This window comes from Mesoplodon mirus (genome assembly GCF_964341445.2).
Source record: "Mesoplodon mirus genome assembly, chromosome: 7".
NCBI classification, from domain to species: Eukaryota; Metazoa; Chordata; class Mammalia; order Artiodactyla; family Ziphiidae; genus Mesoplodon; species Mesoplodon mirus.
In genome coordinates this window covers 75,964,975-75,976,177 of record NC_138983.1, presented here as the reverse complement: position 1 = coordinate 75,976,177, position 11,203 = coordinate 75,964,975, and the positions used below count along the sequence as shown (strand labels likewise).

General features: G+C 43.7%; 1 long non-coding RNA gene across 2 annotated transcripts; it reads left to right on the top strand.

Moving 5' to 3' along the window:
- The first annotated feature begins 3,028 nt into the window (after nucleotides 1-3,028).
- LOC309808567 lies at nucleotides 3,029-10,809 on the top strand. 2 transcript variants are annotated; one of them, XR_014294758.1, is made up of 3 exons: nucleotides 3,029-3,431; nucleotides 6,555-6,646; nucleotides 10,762-10,809. It is a non-coding gene; the product is annotated as an uncharacterized lncRNA (long non-coding RNA). The 2 variants fall into 2 exon arrangements; XR_014294759.1 differs by lacking the exon at nucleotides 10,762-10,809 and adding an exon at nucleotides 7,962-8,408.
- Nucleotides 10,810-11,203: the final 394 nt, after the last annotated feature.

Below are 11,203 nucleotides of genomic sequence, written 5' to 3'. Positions count from 1 at the left end.
ACCTCAAACTGACCCAGGACACGGAGCAAAACTAGCCATCTAGAGGTCTAAAAGAGAGCCACTGCAGCTAGCCCATAGGTCCAAGAAAAATAAATTCTTGTTTATGTAACTGAGTTTGGGGTGATTTGTTCCAAAGCATTATCACAGCAAGAGCTGACTAACACAACATCCTCCAAATCATTGCTATGTAAATGGATGCCACCATGCCTACATTTAAGGCAACTGTGTCCTCAAATTGTGAGAAATCTTGAACTCTTGGTGCCTCTCCAACACAATGTACATGGCTAAATTTCCACAAATAAGTTCACTAATATGCCACAAAGATCTCCCTAAACTTGTATTAAATGTAATGCAAAGTTCTTTCTTTTCATTTTCTGCTTCTACATAGTTAAAATGCTGTTTATCAATGGAAAACGGTTCTTGCCGTTTGGCTTCTGTTGTTAGAGTCTTTTGAAGTCTTTGGCTTTTCAGCTCCTAGGCTGTAACATTTGAATCAGCAAATGCCCCAAGGAGAAAAGCTGCACCAAATGTCAAGCTTGCGTCGGTGTTTCCCTTCTCTCCAGAACTTGGCCCACATGTCTTGGTGTCTCTCTAACATTCAGACGCCAGCGAACAGAAGTTCTCCTACTCTATCCAGCTTTTCTAAAATTTCTTTAGACTTCGCCTGATCTTATGTTATTATTCAACTATCATCTCAATTACCCCTAGGAAGAAAATTTACAATTTTTAGAGAAAACGGAATCCTGGTACACTCTTGGTAGGAATGTAAACTGGTGCAGCCTCTGTGGACAAAAGTATGGAGAGTTCTCAAAAACTAAAAATAGAACTACCATATGACCTAACAACTCCACTCCTGGGTATAAATCCAAAAAGAACAAAAACACGTGTTTTCAAAAACATGTATTTGAAAAGATACATGCACCCCAATGTTCGGAGCATCAGTGTTTACAATTACCAAGATATGGAAGCAACCTAAGTGTCATCAAGTGATGAATGGATAAAGAAGATGCGGTACATATAACCAATGGCATACTACTCAGCCTTAAAAAAGAAAGAAATGTTGCCATTTGCAGCAACATAGATGGACTTGGAGGACATTGTGGTAAGTGAAATAAGTCAAACAAAAACAAACACCGTAGGATATCACCTATATATGGAATCTAAAAAATACAGCAATCTACCGAATATAACAAAAAGAAGGGGAGTCACAGATATAGAGAACAAACTAATGGTTGCCAGTGCGGAGGGGGAGGAGGGGGCAATACGGGGTGGAGAAGTGAGAGATGTAAACTACTGGGTGTACGATAGGCTCAAACATGTATTGTACAACACAGGGAATAGAGCCAATATTTTGTAATAACTGTAAATGTAAAGTAACCTTTAAAAAGTATATAAAAAATTTTTAAAACAGAAATCATACTGAAAATTGGAAACAATTTAAATGTGCATCAACAGGAAAATGCACATATAAATTATTGTATTTCCCTACATGGGAATCCTACATAGTGAGGAAAGTACATGAACTAGACAGATCTTTACGTGTCAGCATGGATGAACCTAGCAAAGATAACACTAAAAAAAGCAAGTAAGAAGAGAAAACATAGCAGAATACTCTATGAGGTTTAAGAACACTTAAAAATGTAGCCTAAGTAGAAAGACATCCATGCAGTGATGGAGACCAAGTTCAGAAGAGTGGTTACCCAGGGTCAGCTGGGGAGTGGCTGTGTTTGGGAAAGTGGTCACAGCAGGCTCTTCAACAGGAATGGTCATGTTTCAGTTCACACGCTGGCTGGAGGACGGAGGAGTGTCTGCGATGTTATAATGTGAGCACGCTGCATGTGAAAGCCATTGCTGACCACATCTAGGGGATCTGATATGCGGGAGCTGGTAGTGGGTGGAGGCATCCAGCAGGTGGTGGTAGAAGAGGAACGTTGTATGCATAACGCCTAAGGCCTCACCAGAGGACGACCACTGTTCTAGAAACTGGACACAAATCCAACTTCTACGGCCAATGTTAAAAGACAAACTGAGGCATGTTTAAAAGAAGACTTTACGTGAGCAAAACTAGATTCAATTCAGGCACCGCCAAAGCGGAAGTGGTGAGGAGCACTCCAGCCACAGGAGCTGCAGAGATTTTTAGTTTCAAAGGGCAGAAGCAAAGCAAGGAAGTGACTGACTTGCTATCGCTTTAAAGCCTAGTTGGTGGTTTGTGACTGGTTGTCCTCAGCGGTGTGCGTCACCCTGAGGCATTGACAGGCTTAGATTTCGGTTGCTTTACGTAGGCGGCCACATCACTAGAGCCACCGCAGGCTAACGGCCTCCTTGCAGGGTTCATTTACTAACACCAGTTGTCTGAGTCCTTACTCTTACTCGGTCACTTCACTTCCTACGCCTCACTTTCTCTTCTGTAAAGTGGATATTCAGTAGTAAATTCTCTGTGGAGTTGTCAGTACAAAACAAAGTGATTATTAGTAACCACGATCATGTCCTGAATGCATGGAACACGTCACCATTTGCCAACTACCGTGTCAAGTTAGCAGAAACGACAGAAATTAAGAGCTCTCCGCATAAATTCACACACCCGTGCACCAGGTAAGGGACCACAGGCAGACGTTCACTCAGCCTTTCGTGTGTCCCTCACGGAATACACGCTCTCTCCTGGGCGGGGGGAGCACAGACACTTACGGGAGTTTACTTTTCAAACGCGTTGATACAACCAGGTCTCACTTTTGTTTGGATGAGTCAGCAAACGCTTTTTGGAAACCCCAAAGTCTCCACACCTCCAACGTTTCGCGCTGCCTTAGTCTCAGAGCTCAAGCCCCTGCTCTTCAGGCCGCGTCACCATGGGAGACAGGCTGCATGCGGACGCGACGCACGGCGAGCGTGCTGACGTCCTCGAGCCCCGCCCCCACGGTCCCGCCCGCTGACTTAAACGGCAGCCCCGCGGCGTGGAGGGCGTAGATGCGTGCGCCAACACCAGGCCCTGCGGGGTGTCTGGAGCGCGGCATGGGGGGGGGTTTGGCGTAGCTGGGGCCCGTGGCCCTATGTCTTCTGGCTGCGACGCCGGTCCTGCGCACGCTGCGGGGCCGCAGCCGCCGGGCGGTGGGCGCCCGAGGGGCCGGGAGGCGAGCCGGGGCCCCCAGGCGGGTGTGGGCATCGTGTCCGCAGCCAGCGTCCCCGAGGCCGCGCTCGGGCCATGATCCCTTGGTGAAGCTGCGCCGGGACAGCGTGGCCGATATCTTTCCGCGCTCTGAGGACCTGTGCGCGCTGCAGGACTCGGTGCCTCTGCCCTCCGTGCGCGCTTCCCTACAGGAGGGCCTGCTGGACTTAAGGCCGACCGCCTCCGCGGGGTGCACTGGGCGCCGCTCCTGAGCACCCGCTGCCCCTGATCTGTATCCAGAGCTTCTTCCAGCCACGGCTTGTCGAGACAGGTTTGTACTTCCCGCTTCCAGGGCCCCTCGTGTGGGCGCTGAGAAGCGGGGTTTTAAATGGTGCAAGGTGGAGGGTGGGCACTAGAACCAGTGCCCAGTGACCGGGTGTGCGTGCACTAGACGGGGCGTGCGGCCTAGGACTCCTGCCAGCTCGGTGACCCCGGCCGAGTGCCTTAAGGCTTCAAGGTCTCAGTGTTCTCATCTGTAGCGTGGGCTTAACAGGACCCCATCTCTGTGGTGGTTACAAGGATGCACTGTGTTAATGCTTCTAGACTCTACAAAGTAGAACACTTAGCACAGTTTGGAGCATCGTTAATTGTTGCACAGATGTTACCTGGTCTGTTGAATGACTTTGCCTGGTACACACCAAAGCGATTAGGAAATGGATATATCCCAGCTTCATTTCCTTTCCATTAAAACAAGGCTCAGGGAAAAAAAATCTGTTTTTCAGTACTCGTATCATATAGTGGAAAGGGCACTGGTGTGAAGGCAGCCTAGGGTTTGAATTCCAGGGCTTATGCTGTCTGTGGCCTGGGCAGGTTACTTTTGCACTACAATCCCCACACTTGTAAAATGACATTAAAAACCACTCTTTCTGTGGGTTCTTAGAATTAATTAAGCAGGTTATGTGTGTAAAGTAGCCTGGCACTTGAATGAGTTGTCAGAACCAAGGGCTGCTGGAGACGATGCTTCTGCCCTAGGTAATCTTCCCTTCTACTGGGCGGTAGGTAAACACAAGCACAGTAGTCAGTGCTCTGGAAGAAGTGAGTTCTGGTGCTATAGAGCACAGAATATCTTTTTTCTTTAATTTTTATTTTATATTGGAGGATAGTTGATTTACAATATTGTGTTAGTTTCGGGTGTACAGTAAAGTGATTCCATTATACATATATCCATTCCTTTTCAGATTCTTTTCCCGCACAGTTTGTTCCAGGCTATGGAGTAGAGTTCCCTGTGCTCTGCAGTAGGTCCTTGTTGATGATCTATTTGATATAGAGTCGTGTGTCTATGTTAACGCCAAAGTCCTAATGTATCCCTCCCCCTCCCACCTTTCCCCTTTGCAGAGCACAGAATCTTGGAAGGGGAAGTTCAGGGTAGGATTCTTGGAGGAGGTGCCATCCTTTCTAAGGATATGTAGAAGCTCCTGGGGTGGCAGGAGAGAGCAGTGTGTGTTGAAGTTTGAGAAATATAAGAAAATATGGCAAAACTACTGTACAGGACTGGAACTCAGGGTTTGGGAAAGAAATGAGAGTTGATACTGGAAACTTAGTGGGGCCCAAGAGAAGGGGGCCTTGTTTGTCCTGTCAGAAGTTTGGATGTTTATCCTGAAGGCTGTGGGAAACACCAAAGAACAGTGAGATGAACTTGTGGTTTAGAGGCTCACTCGGACCTCCATGTTGGGAGGCAGTTGATCTGGTGCAGGGTGAATTGTAATCTGAGGGTCCCACTGAAGTTATGAAAGGTGGGACTGGGTTTTGCAGATCTGAGAGAGAATGGGTAGGGCCTGGTGACCAGTTAGAAAAGGGAGGGCAGCAAGCGTGGGTGACAGTTTACAGCTGCATCTTTTTGAGAGATACAGAGCCCAGTAGGAAGGGATTGGGGGTGGCGAGAGGATCTTACTTCATCTTCAGTGCTTTAGAGGGGCCTGGTAGATGGGTCTGGACCCAAGGTACAGATCTGGGCTTTTTGGGAGGACAGGTGTTTGAAGGCATGGTAGAGACTTAGGTTATCCACAAGAAGATCCAAAGAATCATAGGTCTGAGAGATTTTTAAGTGGGTGTATTTGAGGATGTTTATAAGCTGTGAGAAAGTAGCCAGCAGAGGAAGGGTGTAAAGATCTAGGACAGGAAATGATTGTTCATTTGATTTTGAAAAGCTGAATACTTATCGTGTGCCTGGCCCTTTTCTAGGATCTGGGGTTCACACCATCTGTTATCTCTTCTGCAAGGATAGTTCAACTCCTCCCCTGGTGAAGAGAAGTCAGATTATTCTTTGCGTCCCATTCAGGTATAAGAACTGTTCTGTACCTCTGAAGGGACTTGACTTAACCAGAGTAATAAGTTAGAAATCAAAAGAAATTAGAGCTGGAAGGGACCTTAAAGGCCACTGTACTTAATTTTGCCTGATATTTGACATTGAATGTAAGAAAAATTTATTGTAGAGCCCATTCTCTTCAGAGTTCCTTCACTGAACTTTCTTTATGTCTTGCATCCAGTGGGTCTAGCTTGTAAATTTTGGCCTCCTCCTAAATTTGCTTCTTCATCCATATTACATTTTGCCCAGGCTGTGGCAGAAACTCCTGGGTGGTTTCACGGCCCCTGGGTTCAGTTCCTCTAAGTTCATCTGCCTCCTCGGGTTAAGTGATCTTCTAACAGAAAAAGATGTGCTTAAAATAATGCTGCTAATGGCTTTCCCACACAGAGTTAGTGCATACTAGCCGCCCAGCATGTGCTCTGCACGGAGGCGAGTAGTATGAACTGTGCTCGGCCAAGCCTTATAGGGCTCTTTGCCCTGAGGAAGGGGAGCTTTTTGTGATCACTCCCTTTATCTAGTCGGTCCTTCAGCAGCGGGGAGCCTTTTTCTAATCAGCAGAGAGCCTTTTTCTTACTCAGCTAGTGGTAGCCCCAGGTCTCACCACCTGTGGGATACAAGCCATGCTCTCTCCCAGGCTTGCTTGGACCAACATCTCTATTTTCATTTCTGTCTCTTCTCACACTTGGACCCCTGGCCTTTAGTCATCCCCACCTGCAGCATTTACAGTGCCCAGCAGGAGTCAGGCTTGAGTGTCTTTTCACACATGTTCCCTCTGCAGCTAATGCACCTCCTACTCCACCTCTGCATAGCCTCATCTTTCCAGACTGTACTTCAGGGTTATCATGAAGCCGTCACTTAGATATAACTTTTTGCCTCCATAGGAAGCTCTGTGCATAAAGGTTACGTTTATTTATCTCATGTGATTGAAATTTTGAGTTTATACATCTTCCTCCTTAATGAAGGCTTTAAGGGCAGGAGTCGTTTCTAATCCTTAGCCCAGAGCAGATGCTTTTGTTTTTATTTAGATACTTTTTAATGATGATAAAATGTATGGTTTAAATCACTCATTTTACAATAATTTTGCTTTAGGTTGTGACAGAAAAAGAGTTTACAGAAGTCGTGTTCCTGCGATAAGAAATAAAGATGTGACCTTTCAGTTGTGTAAAGCTCATAAATGCTGTGTAAGTGCGTCGGGTGCGCTAAGGAACATGGAGCTAAGTGGGCTAGTTGTGTGAGAGAGAGACTTCACTATGTTAACAAACGTGAGCCTTCATTGTGTCCTGCCAACATTTGATAGTTGCTTTTGGGGCTAACTAAACCAGTAAAAGTTTAAACTGTTCCTCCCCATTAAAGGGATTGAATAATTGGCTTCTTTGGTGCACCTGTGTCTTGTGAATTGTCCAGTTGGGGATGGAGGTTTAGAAAGTGGGTTTCAGTCTTGTTTAAGTGTCTTCCCATCAGACTGGTCTCGTGATTTCCTACACACCATGTCTGTCTACCTTTTCCTGTCTACCTTTTGTTGGTAGTGTTCATGCCTGGATTGTCTCCTGTACCTGCTCAAACCTTGGTCCATTCTCATTTGTACCATGGAAGTTTGTCATGCTGGATACTGTCAGAATTAATCTTACTTAAGTTTGTGTTAAGCCACAAACTACATGTTTTGTATATTTTCTGTTTTCTCTGTTTGTTTATATTTTTATGGTTTCTCTTCAAGAAGTATTATGGGAAGGGAAATAGCAAGATGAAGAGCAAAAAAGTCATCATTCTCTTTCAATTGTTAGAACATCTATCTGCAATCATAATTATGAGGCACTGTGGTATGTGTTAAAATAAGAGATAGATGTAACGTCCCACAGGAGCAGCAAACTCAGTGGTGTTGGTGAGGGTGTGTCATGGAAGTAATCACAAAGCAGGTGACTCTTGATTAGGGTCCTGAAAGGTTAGTGTGCCTTCCCTGTGTCCAGTAGTGGTCTGGAGGGGTCAGGAAGCCTGCCTTTCAATCTGAGGGAACAGAGAGTTTGAGGTCCTCTCTCTTCTATTGCTCTAGTATACTGCATAGCAGCTCATAAAATACTAGGTTTATAGTTGACATTTAAATCGCTGATTGATCATCAAGATTGGCATGTATCATTGGAAATGAAAATCGGAGGAGTCTTATGCTTTTTAGGTTTTTCTTTCTTTTTCCTTTGTCTCAAAAGTATGTAGTACTTTACTGAGTGGTTGGGAATAAAGTTTGCAGTATTCAGTGTATTCAGTTTTCGTACCTAAATAGAATTAAACTGTTGCTGTAAACTGGAATAACACTTTGTTACTGATGAGTTTTAGGATGCATCAGTTCATCAATTACCTGTTTGGGAAGATTGTAGTTAATGATTTTAAGAATGTGGCTATAAACCTCCAATTGACTCAAGAAAAGCAAATAAGTCAAGATTGACAAAGGTATAGGCTCTTCATCTTATTGTGTGTGTGTGTGTGTTTTTTTTTTTTTCCTTTTAGTTACTTGTCAAGGTATAAAGAACTCTATCACTGTTAAGACAGTAAACTTCACAGGGTATAATCTGACATGGCAGGGAACAGATCACATGGTCAAGATCTTAAAGGTGATTTGATGTTTAAACTTTCATGAAAACATATGTGATTGAAGCACATTAACATATTGATACAGATGGCAGTTAATTTTTGTCTTTTCATACATGTGAGTGCAGCTTTTGTTTTGTAGAAAGAATATGACCAAATGGTGATGTGAATTGCTGTTGCCTAAACTATAGTGTTGAATCCCCAATGTTTGCACTTGAGTTTAACAACTCTGTGGTTTCCTATCTTCTTCCTGAGACACTTAATCTCAGGTCCATCCTCGTTACACAGAGTGGTAAATTAGAGAACAATTAATATCACCATTTAAAGAAGTGAGACTGAAATCTCAACCATCCTGAACATAGGAACTGAAGGGGGCTCTCAGCCGTTCAGAGAGTTATTACCAAGCCAGTCGGCTTAATGCTGTTCAGTTTTCTCCATAGCAGAGCTTTCCAGGTCCTTCTTTTGAGCTTATTTATTTTTATACACAATTCTACAGTATGGATACTGTACATAATACTAAATAGTTGTATTAACTGGGTTTAACTGGTGATGTATTTACATGAAGATCTAACTTCGTCTTGTTGATATCTTTTTAGGGGCTTTCCATTCATCAAAGCTCATGATGTATGTAATCAGTTGGTGGTGTGTAGCTATCATATTTATGATATATAGGGCTTGAATTGGGAAAGGTGGATGGTCATTCTTCTTGCTTTTTAAACTGACAGAGCCTTACATGAAGCATTTCCCTCTCTGAAATAAATCCATGTAAAACATGTTTGGTCGCTCTCCCAATGCAACTGTGTAGTTGTGTGGATTTGGCACACAACGGGCAGCCTTGTGGTGATGTCTGTAAACAAGGAATCCTGTTTTCCAGTCCGCAAATCAGCTGTTACCCAGTGAGACGAACTTGACTGCCATTTCTGACCCCTCACATGGAGCTGTCATACTCAAGAATATTCGCATGTTTTCAAGAAACGTTGTTTGAGGGCTGTATGTACAAATTCCTGATCTGAAAGCCAATATAAAGCAACATCTCCCAAACCTCTGCTCTCTCACCAAGGCCACACACATTCCCTCGCTTATGGCCTCGTGGCAAGCGAATACTGTCAGTATCAGATTCTCCTTCCCAGTGGTCTTGGGAGACTGCATAGTTGCTCTGTGAATGGCACCACTGCTGAGGTTGAGGGAAGAGCATCTTGGGTGTCAGTCCTGGCCTTGCGTTCCTGGAGAGAGGGGTGTGCACCTCGTTCTCCTGTTAGGGTTTTCCTAGGCTGCAGGGGTTGCTGCTTGTTGTCAACATGATGTCCTAGTGACTTGTCTTCTGCGTGGTTATATAATCCCAGCACAGCTCTTTATGATGTGTAGACTTTTATGGGGTTGTGGCCAGGTCAGTTTTAAATGTTTGGAAACGTCCTATTGAACAACACTGCAGTGGCAGTGAAGCTTGCTGGGAGAATTGTTGCCCTGGTTTTGGCTTAAGGGTGGTGAGAAGATGAAATTTTTGATGGGTCAGTTTTAGTTGTGTGTGTGTATGTGATTTATCTTTTAAAATTCTAATGTCTGTTATTCACAGCTTAGATATGTTGACTTCCTGATTATTCATCAGTCCCTTTACTGATGTATTTTCCTCTGAAAAACTACATTTTCTTCCAGACTGTTTTTTTTTTGCCTTATTTTATTTTATTTTTATTTATTTTTTTAATTAGTTTCTGCTTTATAACAAAGTGAATCAGTCATACATATACATCTGTTCCCACATCCCTTCCCTCTTGCGTCTCCCTCCCTCCCACCCTCCCTATCCCACCCCTCCAGGCGGTCACAAAGCACCGAGCTGATCTCCCCGTGCTCTGCGGCTGCTTCCCACTAGCTATCTACCTTACGTTTGGTAGTGTATACATGTCCATGCCTCTCTTTCGCTTTGTCACAGCTTACCCTTCGCCCTCCCCATATCCTCAAGTCCATTCTCAAGTAGGTCTGTGTCTTTATTCCTGTTTTACCCCTAGGTTCTTCATGACATTTTTTTTTCTTAAATTCCTTATATATGTGTTAGCATACGGTATTTGTCTTTCTCTTTCTGACTTACTTCACTCTGTATGACAGACTCTAGGTCTATCCACCTCATTACAAATAGCTCAGTTTCGTTTCTTTTTATGGCTGAGTAATATTCCACTGTATATATGTGCCACATCTTCTTTATCCATTCATCCGATGATGGACACTTAGGTTGTTTCCATCTCCGGGCTATTGTGAATAGAGCTGCAATGAACATTTTGGTACATGTCTCTTTTTGAATTATGGTTTTCTCAGGGTATATGCCCAGTAGTGGGATTGCTGGGTCGTATGGTAGTTCTATTTGTAGTTTTTTAAGGAACCTCCATACCGTTCTCCATAGTGGCTGTACCAATTCACATTCCCGCCAGCAGTGCAACTTAATAAAATAATATGGGAAATTCCCATTACTAATCCTAACCACGTACAACAGAGGTCTGTACAGTAACATAGCAAAAATAAGTTCCTGTAATTTTACTTAGTCATTGCCTGTTTTAGACTAAGGAGCAGTGAGAGACATTTATAAATAATGATACCGCAGATCACTTTTGTTAAATGCCCTTTAATATTTGCATATTTGGATCTGGCTTGTGTTATCTATTTTACAATCTTGTCTTCTTTCTTTGCACTTTAGTGTAACAACTCTGTGATTTCGTATCTTCTTCCTCAGACACTCAGGTCCATCAGAATTTCCTGTGACTGTGGCAGTAGAGAGTCCTTCCTCCTCAGAAATCGAAGAGGTCGATGATTCCTCAGAACGTGTTCAGGAGGAGCCAGAGAAAATCCGTTTGAAACAAGAAGCATTGCAGGTACAAAGTTACCACTTTAAAGCTATAGAGAAGATTATTTTTCAAACGGAAGGCTGATTGCAACACAGCACAGCTTGTGTGAGGGTTCTGTTTTCTCCTCCCACCTGCATTGTATCCCCTTGAATGGTTCCTTAAGCTTAGACCAAGGTGAATGGTGGACATTTGAACTCTAAGAAACGGAAATCAAAACATGTCGTTAGTAATATATTTTCCTTTCCTTAGAACCTTAGTATATTAGATTTAGGGAGAAGCTTAGTGATCATAAGATAAGGAAATTGAGTTCTGAATGAATACAGTCAGCTG